This window comes from Pelecanus crispus, chromosome 5, assembly GCF_030463565.1.
Source record: "Pelecanus crispus isolate bPelCri1 chromosome 5, bPelCri1.pri, whole genome shotgun sequence".
NCBI classification, from domain to species: Eukaryota; Metazoa; Chordata; class Aves; order Pelecaniformes; family Pelecanidae; genus Pelecanus; species Pelecanus crispus.
Window position 1 is genome coordinate 43313599 of NC_134647.1, and position 13095 is coordinate 43326693.

The following is a 13095-nucleotide window of genomic DNA, read 5'->3' on the forward strand; positions in this document are numbered from 1 at the left end:
GGAGGAGGGGCAGCAAACCTGTTACCATGGACTTCTGGAGGGCAGACTTTGGCCTGTTCAGGATGCTGGTTGGGAGAGTCCCTTGGGAGGCAGTCCTGAGGGACAAAGGGGTCCAGGAAGGCTGAGATTTCTTCAAGAAGGAAGTCTTAAAGGTGCAGGAGCAGGCTGTCCCCATGTGCCATAAGACAAACGCTGGGGAACATGACTGGCCTGGCTGAACAGGGAGCTTTTGCTGGGACTCAGGGAAAAAAGGAGAGTCTGCCACTTTTGGATGAAGGGGCAGGCAACTCCAGAAGAGTACAGGGATCTCATTAGGTCATGCAGAGAGAAAATTAGAAAGGCAAAAGCCCAGCTAGAACTCAATCTGGCCACTGTTGTAAAAGAGAATAAAAAATGTTTCTACAAATACATTAACAACAAAAAGAGAGCCAAGAAGAATCTCCATCCTTTATTGGATGCGGCGGGGGTGGGGAGAACATTGCCACCAAGGACAAGGAAAAGGCTGAGGTACTTAATGCCTTCTTTGCCACAGTCTTTAATAGCCAGACCAGTCATCCCCAGGGTTTTCAGCCCCCTGAGCTGGAAGACAGGGACAGGGAGCAGAATGAAGCCCCCATAATCCAGGAGGAAGCAGTTAACGACCTGCTACGCCACCTGGATACTCACAAGTCTATGGGGCCGGATGGGATCCACCCAAGAGTACTGAGGGAGCTGGCAGAGGAGCTTGCCAAGCCACTCTCCATCATCTATCAGCAGTCCTGGTTAACAGGGGAGGTCCCTGATGACTGGAGGCTTGCCAATGTGACGCCCATCTACAAGAAGGGCCAGAGGGAGGATCCAGGGAACTACAGGCCTGTCAGCCTGACCTCAGTGCCGGGGAAGATTATGGAGTGGTTCATCTTGAGTACACTCAACAGGCATGTGCAGGTCAATCAGGGGATCGGGCCCAGCCAGCATGGGTTCATGAAAGGCAGGTCCTGCTTGACCAACCTGATCTCCTTCTATGACCTGGTGACCCACCTGGTGGATGAAGGAAAGGCTGTGGATGTCATCTACCTGGACTTCAGTAAAGCCTTTGACACCATCTCCCACAGCATTCTCCTTAGGAAGCTGACAGCTCATGGCTTGGATGGGTGTAGTCTTCACTGGCTTAAAAACTGGTTGGGTGGCCGAGTCCAGAGACTTGTGGTGAATGGAATTAAATCCAGTTGGCAACCGGTCACAAGTGGTGTTCCCCAGGGCTCTGTTTTGGGGCCAGTCTTGTTTAATATCTTTATCAATGATCTGGATGAAGGGATTGAGTGTGCCCTCAGTAAGTTTGCAGATGACACCAAGTTGGGTGGGAGTGTCGATCTGCTTGAGGGTAGGATGGCCCTGCAGAGGGACCTGGACAGGCTGGGTTGATGGGCTGAGGCCAATTGTACGTGGTTCGACAAGGCCAAGTGCCGGGTCCCGCACTTGGGTCACAACAACCCCATGCAATGCTACAGGCTTGGGGAAGAGTGGCTGGAAAGCTGCCTGGCAGAAAAGGACCTGGGGGTGTTGGTAGACAGCTGGCTGAACATGAGCCAGCAGTGTGCCCAGGTGGCCAAGAAGGCCAACAGCATCCTGGCTTGTCTCAGGAATAGTGTGGCCAGCAGGAGCAGGGAAGCTATCGTCCCCCTGTACTCGGCACTGGTGAGGACACACCTTGAATACTGTGTCCAGTTTTGGGCCCCTCAATACAAGAAGGACATTGAGGTGCTGCAGTGTGTCCAGAGAAGGCCAACGAAGCTGGTGAAGGGTCTAGTGAACAAGTCTTATGAGGAGCGGCTGGGGGAACTGGGATTTTTTAGCCTGGAGAAAAGGAGGCTGAGGGGAGTCCTTATCACTCTCTACAACTACCTGACAGGAGGTTATAGTGAGGTGGGTGTTGGTCTCTTCTCCCAAGTAGCTAGCGATGGGACAAGAGGAAATGGCCTCAAGCTGCACCAGGGGAGGTTTAGATAGGGTATTAGGAAAAAAATTCTTTATGGAAAGAGTGGTCAAGCATTTGGAACAGGCTGCCCCGAGACGGGGTGGAGTCACCATCCCTGGAGGTGTTCAAAAAACAGGTAGATGTGGCACTTTGGGATATGGTTTAGTAGGCGTGGTGGTGTTGGGTTGATGGTTGGACTGATGATCTTAGAGATCCTTTCCAACCTTAATGATTGCTAGTTTTACTTTCATTAAAAAATAATCCATCCACCAAGCCAGGAAACATGAAATTAATTATTAGTCTACCCTTAATTGGTTTAGTGGTGGACTTGGTAGTGTTAGGCTAATGGTTGGACTGGATGATCTTAAAGGTCTTTTCCAACCTAAGAGATTCTATCATTCTATGATTCTATGACAGACGTCCACCCTCAGAGGGCCACTGAGGTCCCTGGGGCCTGGAGGTGGGGTTCCTACAGTATGAGGACGAGGGTGGTTGAAGATGAAGCCAGACCCTCTGCAGCAGCGCACAAAGAACAGCAACAGGTCAAGCAAAGGAGGTACAGAGACGGCTCTTCCTCTGCACAAGATGACCACCACAGGCCTGCCAGCAAGAAGTGCTGGCCTTCAGCATTAAGGCCCCTTCTAGCTGCTTCATTAGGAGTTCAAGGCTGTTTATTGCCTAATTTTAAATAAAACAAATAAAACAAGGAAAAAAACAGTAAAGATGCTTTCCTCCTCTCTTCTTTGGTACTTGGGCGACTGCACCTGGACACCTGTCTCCCCTCCTGGTCTCCCCACTCCAGGACAGACACTGATGGGTGGGGTGTGGGCCCAGCCCAGGACCTTGGACATGGTGAGGGGCCAGGACATGCCACACACGAGGGCGGGCTGAGGGAACTGCCTCTGGTCATGAGGATGGCGAGACCCTGGAGCAGGCTGCCCGCAGAAGTTGTGGATGCCCCATCCCTGCAAGTGTTCACCATCAGGTTGGATGGGGCTTTGAGCAACCTGATCTAGTGAAAGATCAGAACTAGGTGATCTTTAAAGAGATTCCAACACAGATCGTCCTATGATATTGCTTGAGGTTACTTAGCAAAGAATCCTTCCATTTGTATAACCATTGCTGACAAGAGGGTTTCCCAATAGGGCCCTCCATTTTCAAACGCCAGTTCAGATTTGTACTGAGGATGAAGGCAAACACCTAAGTTCCTCTATTTTTATCATTTTGTGAGGGAACAGTAGCATAAGAGTTGTGCCTTCGCAAGAACCTTGCATGCCAGAAGTACTGATTTCCTCCAGATCTGTTAACACACTTGTAGGCAAAGAAGCTGCAATGGGCAAGCCTTTTACTACAGAAGTTGAAAGAAGAAGAAACAAACACAGACTAATAGTACAAATGTTGGTTTAAATCAGCAAAACAGTTAGGAAACTACAAAAATCATTATGCATTCTTAGCAACCAGAATTTTCCAATGGAATTATTTTTAAAATAAGCAAGAGAAAAAGAAAAAAAAAACCTACTATCATATTCAAGTCTCCAGACACTGTCAACTGACTGAAGAACACAACCTCTCTCATTTTACCTTTGGTGGAAGCCTTCCTTCAGTTAGAACCAAAGTATCTCCTCTGCAAACATTAAGTTCCTTCAGAGTGGCATTCTGTAGGAAGAGAAAGCACAGTACACTTGCAAGTCTGCATGTCCTTGTGCTTTGTTTCCTAAGGTACATGTTGGTGGATTTTTAAGTCGTGCAGACCAGAAGTACCAGGTGTTCTGTTCTTCCACCAGAGAGAACAGAAATACCCATTTAACAGCCACCGCTTGCAGACAACTTTGCAGCAGCACAAGTATTGCACCTACAGGACTCTGCTCTGCAGGACTCCTTCCAGAGCATCCTGTTGAGCTGTGGATTTCCTTTGCACCTCTGCAGCTGACCAACTGACACCTCATGCTGCTTTGTAGTTGCATCTTTAATGCACAGTAAGTCTAGACTTAACAAAAAACTGTGTGGATATGGCTTCATCCTAGTCCCGGAAAATAAGAGGCAGGTGCACAAGATTTACATTTTAACCATAGGTATCCCAACACAGTCTTCATAAGGCCCTGTGAAAATAGAACAGTGTGTATACTAATGTAGCACACAAACACACCACACTTTTGCTTTAATGGAGCTCTCTTCAGGGCAAGTCTCTGCAGAGAAATGGAGTAAATAAACTACTGCATGACTCAAGTCAAAACCAGGATCCTCTTACTTCCTGACTTAATGCTTCCCCTGCTTCATAGCACCAGTCCATCCTTCTCAAATGCCAGTTGTCACCTACCAAGACAAAAACCATACATACAGAAAACTAATTAGCCAACAATGCTGTTTCAAAAAAGCATTACAAAGCTCTTAATAAGTGTTAAGGGGTTCTTTGCCTTGTTTTTTGTTTGTTTCTTTTTCAAACACAACTCTGACAAATTGAATGAAGTACCACCTTCGTGTCCTTCCCCAGACCCCAGAAACACTTTGCTGTTTGGAAATGGTCTTCTTTTATTTGTATAAATGTCTCTTCCTCCCCATAGCAATTTCCAGCATGGATGACTGGATAGAGGCACTGCAGGATGGCCAAGAGTGGAAAGCATGAGGAGCTCAGCAGGGTGCAGGGAAAACAGAGCCTAAGAAATCCTGGTCAGGAGGCAATGGACATTTTTGCCTTCTCTGAGGGCCAGGATTTCACCCAATAATTTTAACTCTGCCTCCACTGGCTACAGGGTCTGATGTTCTCCAGGTTCAAATAGTTCATAAATAGCTTCTTGTGGGTAGCTGCTGTTTCCTCACTAAAAATTGCAAAATTCAGCAAAAAAGTACCAAAGATCACATATCTGGGACAGAGTGTCTCCCATCCCATGTGCATTAGCACAGTCAGGTGCCTTGGACCCATTGCTTTGCCTGCTGGTGGTTCCCATGCAATACCCCTTGGCAATGTGTCCTCCCTGGGTGCTTTCCTTCCCAGAGGAGCCAGTCTGTCCTGCAGCCCAGGGCCCTGGTGGGAAGAGACGAGGTCAGCATGGCCCCTCCAGGCTGTGAAAGCAAATGTGGGTTCATGCATTGGCCAAGGAGCTCCTTGTCTTCTGGCCACTGCCAGGCCAGGGTGTGTGACCTGCATGCTGAGTGGGAGGCTCAGGCCACCAGGATCTGCAAGGCTTGAGAGGGAGATGGCTCCAGAGGGCTATAGGGGATGAAAAGACACTTGAAAAATGACTTTCCACACCAACAGTGAATGAAAAATAACTATGTGACTTTCTCTGCTTAGGTGGGAAGTGCTCACGTGCCAGGGAGAGGTGGACATCCACAGCAAAGCTTTTGTTCAATTCCTTAAGCATGCGAGAAAAGGAGTCCAGCCCTCCTCATGAGTGCAAATCCCAAGGCAAGCTGAACACTGAAATTGTAGCTACGTGTGTTTGTGACTTTGCATGATTAAGGCTGAATAAAGCAGAGTCTGCATCCAGGCTTTTTTTCTTCCATCAGCTGGGAAAGCAAAACAAAAAATCAATGTGCCTCTGGGGAAAAAGAGGTGATAATTTAGGATTTTTTTGGAATGGCAGACAGTATTAAAATAGATCATCATATTAAAAAAAGAAAAATAAGATAAGGCCACAGTTAGCAGTACTTTTTTATAGACACAGAAGTTGAAACTGCAAAGCAGGTGGAGAGAGTGCAATAGGTTTTTGGATTTAAGACATATATTAATCTGTGATGGTAATGAAAGTCCACTAGGAAAATAGACGGTATCTTTCTTGCCTTATTATCAGAAGAAATTATTTAAATCACAGGTTCCCACTCACCTCATGATTTGAGTCAATGATTTAAAACTATCAGTTTTATTCTAATTTAATATTTGCCTGTTTTGTTGTTTGTGGTTTTTTTTCCAGATGTGTAAGTGAATCATTGGTTCCCATGCTACAATTTTGTCATTCTTATGGCTAGTGAGGAGGAGAGGCTTTATCTATACCTATGTAATCACACATGTGTATAATTTATCATAGATTCATGCTAACCTTTACTTCTTGCTATATTCAGCAGTTGGATGTTGGGCTGGAGCCACCATATATGCATATATAGAGATGTATGTAGGACATCTATATGTGAAGGTGTTGGTATAGTTGGGTTTCCCAGGCAAGTGCTGTTCTCCATCTCTTTCTCTCTCTGCTCATTATTTTAATCTATTTGGGCTGATGGAGAGCTGGGGGAGGTCTCTGAAACCCTTGGTTTGACAGAGGTTTGGGGAAGCTGGCAACTGTGAGGAGATGCTCTGGGACAGGCTTCAGCATCACCTCCACAGAGCAGCCATAGGTAGCTTTGCAAAGTAAAAGTGCAGCATGATTAAATGAGCCCTAGTCCTCTTGGGTACCACACTCAGAGAGCAAGAGAAACTGTGTCTGTATCCAAACTTTTCCCAGAGAGGCAAGTACAGCCTGCTTACAGCCATCATCTTTCTCCCACAAGGATGAGACACAACACTTCCATTTGCTGCTTTCTATGTTTATTTAAAATCTTCCAGGCTCATAAGGTTTTCCAGCTCTGGATACATAGTCTTGCTATGTTATCACACACTGCCCTGCCCCACAGGATGCATGAACAGGCAAGTCTTGTGCCCAAAGGGTGCTGTGACCTCCAGGGTCCTGCAGAAATCAGGAGGTGACCAGGGCAAGGGCAAAGCCCTTTTGGGAAGGAGCAGTCTTAGCTCTGCCTGGGGGAGGATGGGTGGCTGTGAGTGTTGCCACCACCTTCTTGCCTCTGCCCCAGAGCTCCTGTGCAGTGATGAGGAGCCATTTAAAGGCTCCCAGAATAAGGCTGTTGGAGGCGAGCTTGTCCCAGCACAATTTAATGTCTAAACACTTGATGGTGCAGCCCTGTAATGGTACATTCCAGCAGCGCTCTCTGCTGCAAACACGTGAGATGCATTAAAGCTGAGCACAATGCTTGGTGGGGAACATATCAGCTGTGACCCACCACAGCTCACTGGCAAGCCTTACGTCCTCACCCTGCACACTAGCTTGGATGTGAAGTGGGAAAGAGTGGTCCCTCACTCCTGATTCACCTCTCCCACCAGCTGTGGTGTCTGTGCCTCCTTTGTGTCTCTCTCGGGAGCCTTCCCCAAGGTGAGCCCTATCTCCTCACCTTCTCCAGGTGAGGACACCTTCACCCCAGGTCTGATCCTCCACAGTCCTCTCCTTACTACCTTCCCTCCTCTAGTCTTTCTCCTTGGTCTTTTCCTGGCTCTTGCAAAAACCATCCTACCCACCTGTGCTACCTGTGACCCTTGCAGTGAATGTCAGGGCATCATCGTCCCTTCCTTCCTTCCTTTTATGGCACTCCTCTTAATCATAGGACATGCAACTGGGCCTCACCTCTTCAAAAACCCTTTCTCAGGTACTACCTGCTCCTCACACATAGGGCTGTGCAGGAGAGCTGTTGCCAGCAAGCATGGACCCTGGTGGAGGAGCTGCACATGGTGGAGGAAGAGAGACTGCACAGGGACAGCCACATGGGGCATGTCTGCATAGCTGGACATTGAGCCCCATGTTTTTCTCCAAAGAAATGATGCTTTTCATTGAATGTGGCCCAGGAAAATCCTGGTTTGGTCATTCAAAAGTAACCTTCCTCCAAAACCAGGAAAGGGTCCTCCCTTACTGTCTGCCCAAAAGGAGCAAGAGAGCTCCTTTCCATGGCCCAGCTCAACATTATGGTTTTCCTTGGTTGAGGGAGTTTGTCTTTCACTCTGCAGCATTTTTCTCCAGCACCTTTATATCAAAGGCATAACATCTCCTCATACTTGATTCAGCCCTGCCCCAATGATTTTACTGCTTCAGCTCCTGTCAGGAGATGGACAGTCCCCACGACAGGGTTTGCTCATTACCCTTGGTGCCCCACCAGATTACTCCTGCCATAGCACCCATACTCTGTGGCTTTTCTGATCAGCATGTGAAGAGGTACCTGCAGCTCCCTTGTGTTGTACAAAGCTGTTTCAGAAGCTGGTGGGAGGACTGTCTGTCTGTGGGCTGTGGCAATCAGCAATGGAGGGTTGTGGATGGAGATCTCTGCAAAAACGCGAGCTTGAGGATGGCTTACAGATAACCCCACCTGTTAGGTTGGGTATTGCTTTTGCTTGCTTTTCACCTGAAATCAGAGGTGCTTTATTTACTTTGTGATGACTAGTTCCTAGGTAGCCAGACTTTAATGCATAGTAATAAACAAAACAAGAATTTTCCCCTAGAAGTATGACATGTTTTCCCAGACTTTCCTGCAGCTCAGCCAGAGAGATAACATCAAAGTGGTACAATTTAATGAACCTGCTCCATTACAGTGTACAGCTTGATTTACTGGCTGCTATGCAGAAAAAAAAACACCGCTATTGAGACTTTTCAGTATATTCCTCCTGTTTTATTAAGTTAAAACTTATTGTAACCCATTGTGGAAAGAATGTGAGAGATGGAATAATAAAACAGTGATTCATCCCACACTAGAAGGCTTATTTAAAAAAAAAACAAAAACAAACAACAAAACCCTGAGTTTTCAGATACATCTGGAAAAATGAAGAAAACAACCATTCTATTTTAAAAGATTCCTTGCATGCTAGAAAGTAAGGCTGCAGGGGCTCAAACATGGCTCATTTTGAGGAAGGACAGATACTTGCACATGACTGTACATCATCCCGTCTGGCTGCAGAGTGTATCCCAGTCCCTCTTCAGCTGTTGTCCCTGACAATGTGCAGGTCTCTTCATCACTTTATAAAGTCCAGTTTTGAAGGCTAGGAGGGAGAGCCAGCCATTTCTCACCCATGGCTATTTCCCAGACAACATAGGTGATTAACTCACACAGCAGCTAATTGAAACCTCTGATGGGTGACCTTACCAAACCCATGCTGTGCACCAAGACATCCATGCTCTGGCTCAGTTGAGCAGCAAAAGCAGGGGCACGCAGCAGGAAGGTGGCTTGTGGATCATCTCCTAGCTGGAGCAGAAGAACGTAGCATGCCTCTGGTTTCCCAGCTTCTCTGCCAGAGGTGAACCCCAACTGACCTTGGTGTCCCCTCTCCCCAGTTCCAGCCCATGGAGCAGCTATTGCAGTGGGGCTGGCTGATGTGAAATGGATGTGAAAAGGATTCACACATTTTTCCCTATCTGGGGGCTGAGTTTTCTGCACCAGCATCAATTTGGAACACCTTTGGCACTATTAGTGTTTCTGCATTTGTCAGGTGACCATGGCATTTCACCGCACAATGCCTTTATGGCAGGACAATAAAACTCTGCTAGGTTTGGGCTATGCTGTTGGCCTCAGTGCTGTAAGTACCTGCAGCACAGAATTTACTGGCATCAGCGTGGATGTGGTGTGGGGTTATATGGCCTTGCTCTGCTGGTCATGATTGGGCTTTTAAATATTCATTTAACTCCAAACAGGTAGGGTTTTCTTCCAGCCTGGCACTGCGTCCTGGAAGGCCACCAGCAGTTGTCCTTGTTGCTGCTCTGGAGGAGATGGACTAAAGGAGAGCCTAAGACAGTCATGGCTGCTGATAAGCAACCAATAAATGATCCTATCTGAAGACAGTAAACATCCAGCTATGCCACATCTTTTCTGAGACATGGTCATGTTGCTGAAACAGCCTGATTTCAAGAGGAAACTGTGACAGCTCACTTATGAAACAGCAACAATAACTGAAAAGCCCCAAATGATGTAGCCCATCTCCTACGCAACCAGAGCATATAAGAGCAGAGAGGGAGGCTTTAATTACACAGTGGTTTCCATGACAACCCCCTATATCAAACGGCCAAGCACAAGGGCTCTCTCCTCTTCTTCTTGGTCTCATTTGCCTCTGGAACTATTAGGCCAGGATAAGAGCCCAGCTGCATTTCAGTGTGGCTTGCACAGCTCTGTACAGGCAGAAAAGACAGCCTGATGCCTCCTCCTCCTCCACAAGCTCCAGAGAGGGGCCCAAGGAGCCTGCTTTTTATTTCCATTGCAATTGCTATATATCCATATGCAATAGCAAGCTGCCTTGATGACAAATCCTTCCAGGTGCTGTTGGTGCAGCCAGGAGAGGCACTTTTTCTGCAGGAATCTCCTGGAGCTCAACCTTAGCAGGTGCCACCACTGCAGTGACATTCACAGAAGTATCTCCCCAACACATGGCTTCACCCCTCACTGGAGGCTGAACCTCACTCTTCAGTGGGACCATCGCCATGAGGATCTGAGTCCTCTGGCCAGGAGGGGACCTTGGTCTTGCTAATGCACAGCTGATGAGCTGAAGACCAGGTCTCATAAAGCCAGGCCGGGTTAGCAACACACTGCTGGAGAAGAAGTAAAGAACAAACCAAGACCTCATCTCTGCCTCCCTCTGAGGATGTTCTCTGTTTGTTGAGTCCCCTGGCATTTTGCTCACTCTTTCTGCCAGGTTTAAGAGGAGTTGAGTGCATGTGTTTCTTTGTCCAAGTCCTGCTCTCATCCCAGCTGATGGGAGTTCATTGGTACAGTCAAGGTCAAAGGGGTTCTTATTTGCTTCTGATTTTTGCTTCATAGGAGGAGCATGACTTTGGGGGAGGGGGGGGTTGGGGGCAGGAAGACATTTATAATTCAGTTGTCCTTCCCAAGCACAGTTGGCATGGGAAAAGCAGGCAGCAGGGCTCCACTGGACAGCAGGCAGCCCTTGGCAATCACTTGCTTCATCCAAAGAAATCACGGGTCCCAAGATGACATTTTAGAGTAAGAGGGGAGGAGGAGGAAGACGTCAAGGTGGTGTCCAAATGAAGGCATTGTTCTCTTTTCTCCAGGGCCATGTGAATGGCAAAACATTAATATTTGCTTTTCTATTTCCCTTTGGGCCCCATTGTTTGAGGGCTCAGTCCGGAGACAACTTTCCAGCTCACCTCTGTTTACTCTGAGTGCTGGCGTTGCTCAGCCCTTTGCTGAGCCTTTCCCTTCCTTATATTGGCTCGGTGGGAAGGAAAGGCTTGCTAATTCTTCCCAACATGAGAAGACTTATTGTCCCTCTTGACTGCCGTTCAAGAACAGCTGGTTTTGTTGTATTGTGGAACTGTGTATTTTCTTTTTAACGGCTCAGCTTTACTTAAAAGGCAGGTCTGGCCTGAGCACGTTTGCCAAATCAAATGGTTGGCTTGCTGTGAAACTCAGCCTAAGATTTTAAGTGGGAAGAGGTCCAACAACAGAGCAGGTCAAAAATCCCACTTGGCTCAGATGCCTGTTTCTCGGTTCAAGATTTCTGACAGCAAACCCACCATTTTTAGCAGTGACTATGTGAAATTTTAGTGCCTGGCCCCTTCAGAGCATGCTGTGTATTCTGCTTGCATTGAAATGAGCTAATCTCAACTCAAAACAGATTTTTATATAAAAAAAGACTTTCAGGCACCTTTTTTTTATGCATTAAGGATGTCAGCAAGAGGTTTTTATTCCTCCTCTTTCTTTTAAACTCTGCCAACCCTGGTCTTTGCAGGTGGTGCTTGAAGAGTTGATGGGATCTTCACGAGGAAGATGTGCAGTGCTGCCTCTTACCTGTAGTTTTTGCCTCTTAAATCCCAGCAAGCTGGAGGCTTTTACAGGCTTATTAAGAATCGCTTCCAGTCTACCTGACTTGATTTTTCTCCCAGTTTGTAAGAGCAAAGGCATGGCAAGAGGTGCCAAAACACAGCTGGAGAAGACCTGCATCTTGCTGAGCCCCCCATGCCCCTCTGCTGCCCCATGCCCCAAAAAGCAAGGGTTTCCCCTCTGTCAAAGGCATGATAAGCAGCCAATGGTGTTGTTAGAGGTGCTGAGTATTTTGCAGGAGGGCTGGAAATCCAAGCTCAGGCAGTGGTGGCCTGTGCTGTTTCCCATGCAGACCTGCGTGCTTGCTTGCTAGTGGAGCACCGAAATGGCCATGCAGGACTACTTCTCGCACAGCACTGCAGCTCACAGCCTGCCAGGCAACTCGCAGCTTAATAAACACCATTTCAGCTAGTGGATTAATCACTGTATAAGCACCAGGTGTGCTTGAAGGAAGTATGAATCTAAGGGCTCTTGTTTGCACTTGGGAGAGGCTGGGTAGATGTGCAGACAGGGCTCTGCCCCGGCAGCTTGCATCCTCTCCTCAGCTTTGCCCACCTTTGTAGGTCAGGACCATAGTCCCTCAAGGGCCAAAAGTGCTGCCTGCTGTGAAACAGAGGGGAAATCCTCCGGTCCTGCCAAACCTGCAGTGTGTGTGGATTCCCATCTTTGCATCACTGGCACCAAGAAAGCATCACCTGTCAACCCAGTGCAGATGTCCCAGTGCAGGAGAAGTCCCAGCATGTATCTCCCATTAGATTGAGGGAGGGCTGGGAAAGTGAAGAGGTGTGTCTCCTGCCCAAACTAAACACTGCATCTTTGTTCATTGCATGAATTAAGAACCACAATTACCAGTGCTCAAGCGATCAGGTTAGTTTCACCCTCCTTTCGGGAAAGGTCCTCACTAGCATTTCTCACCAACTGGAAGGGAGGAAAGCCTCCTTCCTTCCCCTCTCCCAGTCCATGGCATCTGCCAGTCTTTTTGAAGCAATTAAATACCTCTTTGCTCCTTCAGGTTGGCTTTATTGCTCCATGTCACTCCCTGACTGCACAACTTTTATGCCTCCTTAGGCCAGTAATGGGTTGCTAAGCAGAGTCCCAGTTTTCTCCATCAGAGACAGATCCAACCCACTGTGGAGATGTTAAACCTGGCAATGAGGGACCGAGGTGTGTGAGCACAAGGGGGGTGAGGAACAGACGAGTGGGGTTCAAGTGTAAAGTGGGGATGCTATTCGCTTCAATGTGTGCTGTGTGCCTAGGCTGGCTCCAGGGTCCAGAAACAACCCAATCCCAGCAGCAAGAGCAGCAGCTCAAAGCCCTCCATCCTGGGGGTGAATGGCTCTGAAGGGTAAGTTTGGACGCCTGGACCAAAAGGCAGGTGGCATCCATGGCATCCTGATCTACTGCTTCTGCAGTACCGAAACTATGAATTGTGCATTGAAAGAGAGGTGGGATCAGAGCAGAAGATGCTAACATGTAAGCAGGGATAGACTGCTCCTTTTGCTTCACTCCAAATTCACAGCCTACCCCAAATGCAGACATATAGACTAGGTTCTGTGTCT